General features: G+C 34.4%; 1 pseudogene; it reads left to right on the forward strand.

Moving 5' to 3' along the window:
- Nucleotides 1-893: 893 nt before the first annotated feature.
- LOC121366259 lies at nucleotides 894-8,233 on the forward strand (annotated as a pseudogene).
- The last annotated feature ends 902 nt before the right edge of the window (nucleotides 8,234-9,135 follow it).

Raw genomic sequence — 9,135 nt, forward strand, 5'->3', positions numbered from 1 at the left:
TGCATTGAATAATATGTCCATCATTCCACTTAGTAATGTAATAGTAACCCTATACACTTTTATCTCACTATTTACCAATCGAGATATACCAACTAACATTGCTTTCCATGTGTTAAAGGTAACTGTAAACAAAATGGAGTATTAATCCCTGTGGAGAAAAGTGGATTTACTCATCACCACAAGTAAGTGTTATATTGTAGTATTAATGTTATTGTCTCATCATAGATCCATCTTCCTTATGCTGACACCTTTTTCACGCCGACAGAGAAACAGCCATCTGCTGATGGCCATGATAAGGATGAAGCTACAGGAGGTGGAGCTACTCCTAAGGAAAGTGGTAAAAAAGATGATGAACAAAAAGGTAAACCTGAAGAGAAAGAACCAAAGCCAACAGAAGAAGCTGCTTCTGAAAAGAAAAGGGAGTGATGACAAGAAAGAGGAATGAGTTAAATTTATCATTTCTAATGATTGAGTTATTTGTACTTGTTTTTTAAAGCTATTTTTTCACGACAGCTCTGTATCAAACTGAAACTGAAACTATTATACTGGCATTTCAATGTTATTGTACTTTATATAGTTTGATTGTACTACTTGTGTACGTATTTTGAATGACATTTGTTTTAACCAGAATAAATATATAACAATATATACACACACACATTAATATATGATGATATAATTATTCTCCATTGCCATCTTCATACACAAGTGACAATTCTGGTCTAATGTTAGAATATAAAATATCTGAATTAGTCCTAAACATATGTTTGAGATCCAGTCCCATGAGATTGAGTCTCAGTCTCAAGTTGTGGAAACTCAGACCTGTGTCTTAATGTATCAGAACTGAACTGCTGTGGATCACTACTAGAATAAATTTCTGAATGAAACGGAGAATGGCAAGATTCTGGAGGTAAGTCATCAACAGGTAAGTTTGTCAAGACTCGATCAGCATTAGAAAATGGGCGTGGTACATCCAATGTATATACAGCTCTGTTGGAAGGTGATTCAGACAATTGAAAGGAAACCTTGGTCTGTTCGAACTAATTCTAAAGAGAGTTTCTTTTGTCTTGAACGAGGAGATGTTGATGTGAAAAGTACAGGCGAATGAGAACGATCTACCAAAGGAAGATGATCGTAAACGAGGACTTTGATCTGGTGACCACTCCTCTTCTTGTCCCAGGAGAATTCCATTAGGAGACTCAACGGATATAGGTGTGACTGATCTCTCATGGTTGCTCTCACTTGGGTCTAGTAGCAATTGGGAAATGGGTGAAGAAAGTGGTTCAAAAGATGAGGTAGTTATGGGACCCTTATTGCAATTGAGGGAACTGAGGAGTCTTTTAACGGAAATATACTGAGAGAAAGAAAAAAGGGCAATTTGACATTCCTGCTGGTTTACAACTACAATTTCCCTGCCTGATTGCCTCCCTCCCTCCCTTCTGACCAATTGCCTTCTTCTAACCTGTATTTGTCCATCATTAACTTGTCCAACAAGTTTTCAAGTTAAGTAATGTTTTTTTTAGCAGTTGCTTTTGAGTTTGCTATAGCCACAATGTTGTCGCAGAGCTGTAAGGAAAGGTCATTATGATCAAACCTCTTTTTAACTAACCTGTAAGATATCTCTCCATAAAAGGTAAAAGACCAAAACTGATAGAGAGCTTTTGTCTGTGCCTCTGGAAAAAAAGTGGAAATCTAAAGAAGATAACATAACAGAGCATTTGTAAAACTGTTCTTACTCTCTGACATCAAGTCCATCATGATAATTGTCACAAATCATAGATCGGGAACCAACAGGTTGTAAAGGATATTGTAGTGGTACCAGAAGGAATTGGGCCAATAGATGAACTAGATGACATACAAAACCAAGAGCCACACCTGTTTTGATCAGTCGAAGATGCTCCTGTTAATTAATTTGAATGTAGTACAATGATTACTTGACCATACTCACCTGATTCCATGGGATCTCCATGAGGTAATATGACATCACAGATAGTGAAAGTATCATTTAATTGTTTGATGCAGAAAGTTTCTGCTAACTCTGATATGAGAGTTCTCTGTCTTAAATGTAACTGTCTTTTGTTCTTTATAAGTTGTTCCCTGAAAAGCACAAAACTCATCATTCACAGTAATCTCTATTTTTTAAATTTTCTGTATCAGCTGTTTCTTACCTTCTTTGAGAAAATAGCATGCTGTCATTCTCAAATTTAGTTTTTGATTTTGCAAATCGTTTTTGATTATCAGATAAAAACTTTTCTCTGTTATCTAGTGAACTTCTTAAGTTATTCAGTCTTTCTCTTTCTAAACATCAGTAGACAAATATTATGTTAGATCTTATGATTACTTTCAGTTAGCATTTGTCTTTGTTCCTTTAACTGTTGTCTGAGGAGCTCAACACGAGTTGTAAGTTGACAATGTTTTGTTCTCTAAATATATAAAGTATTTAATATAATGGTAGGTCACTGTGGTAAAGTACTGATGTTTGCTAGTCTAGAGTTTACTAATGGTAGCTATCCTAGGTCACTGTGGTAAGTACTGATGTTCACTAGTCTAGAGTTTTACTAATGGTAGCTATCCTAGGTCACTGTGGTAAGTACTGATGTTCACTAGTCTAGTACTTATAAACATTTACCATATCAGTGGCATCAATCTGTTTTTGTTGAGCAACTGCAATCTTTTGTTTATCTTCTCTTAGTGTCTGTCTAAGCATGGTCAGTCTTTTTTTGTTGATCTATCAATCTACAAAGACCAAAAACACACACACATTTATACACACCAGGTAAGTATACAAGATAACAAGTACCTTTGTAAGTCCTTTAAATTATAGGAATCAATGACCTACAGGTAAATGATAGTATCTTAAGTCAAGAATGAACTATATAGCTAGTGGATAACATTCTAAGACATATTTATAACACCAAATGTCTTGTTAATGGTATTTTTTCCTCTGATAATAATTATACTAATTTAAGCTATAATTTAACTGTGCATTAATGACTAATATTAATACTTTTAATAATATCAATACACTAGTAACACATCTAAGTAATGCTATCATCATAATGGTACAATAAGGTCACATGACAAATTCACAATGATCACCTGACCTCTGATTTTTTGACTTCAATGAGACTATTACAAGGAAGATAATTTATTAGCTCATTATAATAGATGGAGTGGTAAGGAGATGGTACCCCTCCTGTCTCGGGACTACAATAATAACCTTCTGATGTACCAATAATGATACTATTATTAGGGAAGTTTGATTGATCTCTACGACTGATCTGAATAACAGAAGTGATGATAATTGACAATGTATAAATGAACTGAGAAATGAATCACAAAAGGAATAAAAAGTATTGATAACTAAGTAAGTATTTCCATGATATTTTTTGTTCTAGCCATAGAGTATAAAAATAGCTTTAGAAATAAATGAATTGTTTTAAATGATTGAACAATAGTTAGAAAAAACAAAGCATTTACTTACTGCCATTTCCCAAATGAATGTATTGTGATAAATTAATAACTTTCTCAAAGCAAAAAAGCTCTTCACTTCTACTGACAACAAGGGAACCATACTTTAATAAGAAACTCTAAAATGAAGAAGTTAAAAGAAATTACAATCAATTATATTAAATCATTGAAGGAGGATACTATTCATATATAATGCTTTCCAACTGCTTCATGTGTAAATGATAGTGATCCCCAAGTAGGATTCTGAAAGTAGGAATAACAGTGGATTGACAGTTTCCGTGGCATCGTCCATCAATCCATATATATATATTTCTATTTATCGTCTATTCATATATACATTCACTCTTACTTACATAAGTCTCTTGTAGTGCACTGCTAGTATAGATAACTATGGAAGAATCAATTAGTAAGGAACTCTACTAGTGATGAGGTAAGTACATCATATTTATAGCACACAACATGTACCACTCCAATACAATGTAATACAGTGAACTGTTAACAACAAGATGTGTACTATATCAACATATAACGTAGTATATATATATGTACTGAATTAAGACTGTTTAGTGAGTTTTGGAGTTTAAGAAAATGAATATTACTAGAATTAACTAGCATAATATAATAGTTTTTAAACTGACTATTCAAAACAATTGGTCTATTATGAATAGATGAGTGGCTAAACCTACAAACCAACTAGTTATACATGTATCATGTAAGTACCCACTACTGTAGTGGGTTTGTATGGTGTACACACACTCCTCCTATCATTTTCATATTCAATTTTAGTTACACCCCTCATGCATGTTTAACAGCTGGATTTACATAAATATCTAATTATCAATGATTCATTGGTTATTCTTTGTTTAGCTGTTCAATCATACTAAGTTCACATGATAGATTAAACTGATAAGATTATTACTTGATCCTTGACCACACACCCATCATCATTGGATTGACTTACCATCCTTATTGCTTTCCCAAATCATGTAGCGTAAACCTAACACTGACAGCTAGCGGTCCCCCATAATATTGGTTCAGGGGGCTTATATTACGAATACCCAAACTTCGTACATGACTCAATCTCCGCTAAATCAAGAAAGTAAAGAACGTTATTAAATGTCAAACCAATACAATAACTATTATTGTTGGCTCTAGTTACTTTACTTCCTGTTGTGATCTAAGAATTAACATGTCGAGGAGCACGGGAGGCTTTGCAGCAGCCATATCCTGAAGAGAATCTATACGTCAAACTTTTAAGAGACGACTCATCCCATCATTTAACACTCGAGCCACCCATAATGTTACAATACAGCTTCTCCCCTAATTATTAATAATTATTACATTGCTGCGCTTACACATCGTAACTACATCAAACATTGCATAATTATAAGGATTATTTTATTTATGCTTTGCCTCTTGTCTAAAGCAAGGTGTTTTGAGCTGTCTTCCCCGTGCGATTTGGTGTAACTATAGTACATCCACTATGTCCACAGAATAAGGAAGAATATGCTAAAACAATAGATGCAAATATTTTGTCTACTGCAAACAAAAGGGAGAATTTGTACGTATACCCAGTTTCATTCAGAAATTGGATATCAGTTAATGGAAGTACTGGTTTTTAAAGCTGAGGCTGGTGCTCGCTATCCATCTCCTATGTCTCATATGCTTGTCATGGGCTCATAGTACTCTAATAACACGTAACTTAAAGGTCTTACTGACGTTATTACTGTTGATGTAGTTGATTATTAAATGCTGAATTGGGGATGGAGGTTTAATCCAAACGTGGAAGGTGCAACACCAGCTACAGTCTATGGTTTTCTCGTATCTTATCTCAGGAATTATATTTCAAAGCAGACCCTAATTATGATGGTCGAGAGTCCGTGTTCCAGTTCTCTTTGACAAACAAAAAGAGACTATTGTTAACAATGAGTCAGCTGAAATTATTCGCATGCTTAATTCAGAGTTTATGATCTTCTCTGCTACTCCTAAAGCAAAGGTTATTGATTTTGTATCCAGCTGAACTTCGTCCAACAAATTGAATGAACTAAATGAGTGGATTTACTCGTGAGAATATATTATATTCAACTGTCTATCCATTCATCTCTACCTATATATTATATTCTATCTTTCCCTTATTTATAGTGCATTTAATAATGGTGTATATCGTGCTGGTTTTGCTGGTACTCAAACAGCATATGATATAAACTGTGAGAGAAGTATTTACTGGATTGGCGGATCGTGTTGAAGAGATAACTCTCTCGGGCAACGATATCTCAACTGGCTCTCAACTTACAGAGGCGATGTACCGCCTTGTTTACAACTCTAGTACGATTTTGATCTGGTCTATGTTGGTCATTTCAAGGTACATATTTAATGAGCTTTATTATCAAGCATTGTTGTTGTTTTAGTGCCAATAAAGCGTATTATAGACTATCCTAACTTGTGGGGTTATTTAAGAGACTTGTACAACACTCCTGATTTGGTGAGACAACTAATAGGTTTCATATTGAACACATCATTATCAGGGTGGGTTTTATTATATCCACATCTTTATACCTCCTTTATATTCAATAGGAATGCCACCTCCGTATTAATCCTAAAGGTATTGTAGCTATTGGACCAGATATTGACTACTCTACATTCCTCCATGATCGAGCTACAAGATTTATTACTTAAGTATTTGCATCCTCAAAGTGTGGTGGTAGCTTTGCATAGTTGAAACTTAAATAAATGTAATGGGTCTACCTTTATTGCAGTTTTTTTTTTATTTACAGTTATTTCTTGTTTCGATGTCTGTAGTATTGAATTAAAAGTTTCCTTCATTGATTAAAGTGACCATTGTCTGGAAGTGTAGTTGAGCTATTCGTTCTAAATCTTCTACACTAAAAATCACAAGACAATGATTGCCATTAATCATCCATCAAGCCTGTAAACATCTTGCTAGACATATAGTATAGAGTATGTACCTCTCTTATTATAATGGATGATTTTTCCCACTTTGCTAGGACTTTTCTAAAAATGTTCCCCCCATACTCCGAGGCAAGTGGACCTCTCAGTAGAGGTAAACACTCAAAGTAATCAAAGTCAACAGTAAATGGATTAGGAGGACAGGTACCAGTAACATATGGTGACTAGCTCAGCTATAATGACCCCATTGGGTTACATCTGTCAAATAGGATGACAGTTTTATGTACAGATACACTTGCCATGTTAAATATAACCTTTTTCTTTATCCAAGATGAAGTTGATTTGAGTTGTAAAGGAAAGTCCTTTTCTGTTTGGGATGACTAGCCAATTGGACTAATCCCCCCTCTCATGGTTAGTTCTGATCCATACGTAGGGGACAATTATAACGAGCCATAACAGCAATCAGAACATAGTAGAAATCTTTCATCCTTTGCATGAGAGAGAAAATAATGGGCCAGAAAATAATTTGAAATAGTCATTGAACAATAATCATCAAATGCTGGATAGATGAATGATATGGTTAATAATAAAAATTACAAGTCAATGGGCTAAGTTTGGTATAAGAGAGCATAAACTAAACTTCGTCATCCTCGGTTTCACTGGACTAGCAGGAGGTCAAACCCACGTCTATGTACCCATATCCACTTAACCTACAACAACCAACATATCAGCATCACTAATGCAAACCACAAAATCATTGATTTAACTTCTTTGTTGTTTTTGACTCATCATAAAAGAACCCTTAATCAAAGAAGATAATAACCTGTTATTTAATGTAGGATATACACATACGATTGTTTGGGTAATGACCCCCTCCCATATCTAGCCAAGAACTTGCAGGTGAATTAGTAGCTGATAAAAATAATAGGTACATATAATATTCGATATATGAATTACAACAATGTTTGGTTCACTAACAGAGGGTTCATTAACAATACTACATATCATCTCCTCTCTCCCACGAAGGTATCGTAGCAAAGTACTTGAAAACCCTACAGTTAATGAGATACCACAAATACTGCTGACTTGTATAATTAATTGGGGGGTGTATATGATCTATGAATGTGTAGTCCTGGCAATACATGTATACCACATCAGCAGAAATCAATACATTGTAACCAGTGAGCTTGACTCCTTAGGTTGCTGTCTATGTAATACACAGGTTATGATAGCACATGTAAGCGTATGTACTATGTATAGAGCTGACTTTTCATTAAATTGTTTCAGTGAAATATGACTTTTACCACCTTACTTTGCACAGCCAACTTTAGCAATTCTGATAAGAGATGTTACTTTTTTTCTTTCTCAGGCCTTGTAGAAACAAGTATATTAAGAAATGTGAAATTTAATAAAGTACCATTTTTGATTTTTAATATATTAACTAAGTCACGTGACGTATAAATTTTTTTTATTTAGTTTTCTCTTTTTGAAACAAGGCTGGGAGTTGACATGAGAAGTGAATCATAATGTCCCTCACCAAAACTCCTAGACTCACCTCTATCTGACCCACACTGAGACGAGTTAAGAAAAATATAAATTATATTGCTGTTCCAATAAATGCACGTAACTACTTTCTACTATTCAGGAAACTTGCTTCGAACAAAGAACGAAATGAAAGACGTAAAGATCGACTTATACAGGTGGAAAATATTCTATTTATGTTTCTCATAATAACAATGTCTTTGTACAGGTACGAGAAACAAGAGAAAGTTTTTTTTGCCACGTCAAAGTGCGAGGAGGAATGTACGATCGTAAAAAGAGGAAAGAGAAACGTCTATTAGAACTACATATACAGGTACTATTAATACCCAATCCTGTTATTGTTTGTAATGGTGTACCCCTTAAATATTTGGAATTTACTGTTTATAAAGAACGTCTTATTAAAGACACCAGAAAGCAGTTACATCAGCTGGAACAAACATTAGCAATGCATTACCAACCAAATAGGACAAGCTCAGCCGGATGCTATGGACAGTTGAACAAGTAAATAAAAATACATTGATATTTCCTTTGTTAAATGTAATACAGGAGGAGCAAAGATTTACAAGAACTTCGCCTGTTATTATCACTCAACAGCAAGTAAGAAAGAAAGAGAGCGTATCAGACATACTCCATTAATTTTTTTACATATACTTGTATATTTCAAGAGCTGTAGCTAAAAGAGAACAGGCTGCAGCATGAAGAGTTAATATTATGCAATATCATTATATATTATTAATCTTTTAGCTAACTAAAAACAAAAACAACAGACCAGACAAGAAATAGAAATACTAAAAATGAAGCTGTGTTTACCTCGAACTCGAGTATTTGGCTGCAGAGGAAAGAAGAGCTAAAATAATAGCTGCTAATAAACAATTTAATTCACCATCACTTTCTGTATGGTCAGTAAGGAATTAGAGAAATCATGTGAATAATTGCAAGGGGATAATATCCATTACTCTGCTTACAGGACTTAGAGCCTAATCCTGCTCCACATCTGATACTACGAAGGTACAAGGTGTAGAAGCTTTTGCTTCCACGTATTTCCACTTCCGCAATTTGGAAGCGGGTTCCCCAACCCTCATAAGTAAAACAATCACAACTCCTGTAGGTGAAAATTTGTCTTTATTCTATAGTTAATGCACTCAAGCTGCTCAGAGTTATTTAAACAAAGCCAAAAGTCTGAACCTTGGATATTATGTTTGGGTCTTTCAGAAA

Source organism: Gigantopelta aegis, unplaced genomic scaffold, assembly GCF_016097555.1.
Source record: "Gigantopelta aegis isolate Gae_Host unplaced genomic scaffold, Gae_host_genome ctg5112_pilon_pilon, whole genome shotgun sequence".
Taxonomy (NCBI): Eukaryota; Metazoa; Mollusca; class Gastropoda; order Neomphalida; family Peltospiridae; genus Gigantopelta; species Gigantopelta aegis.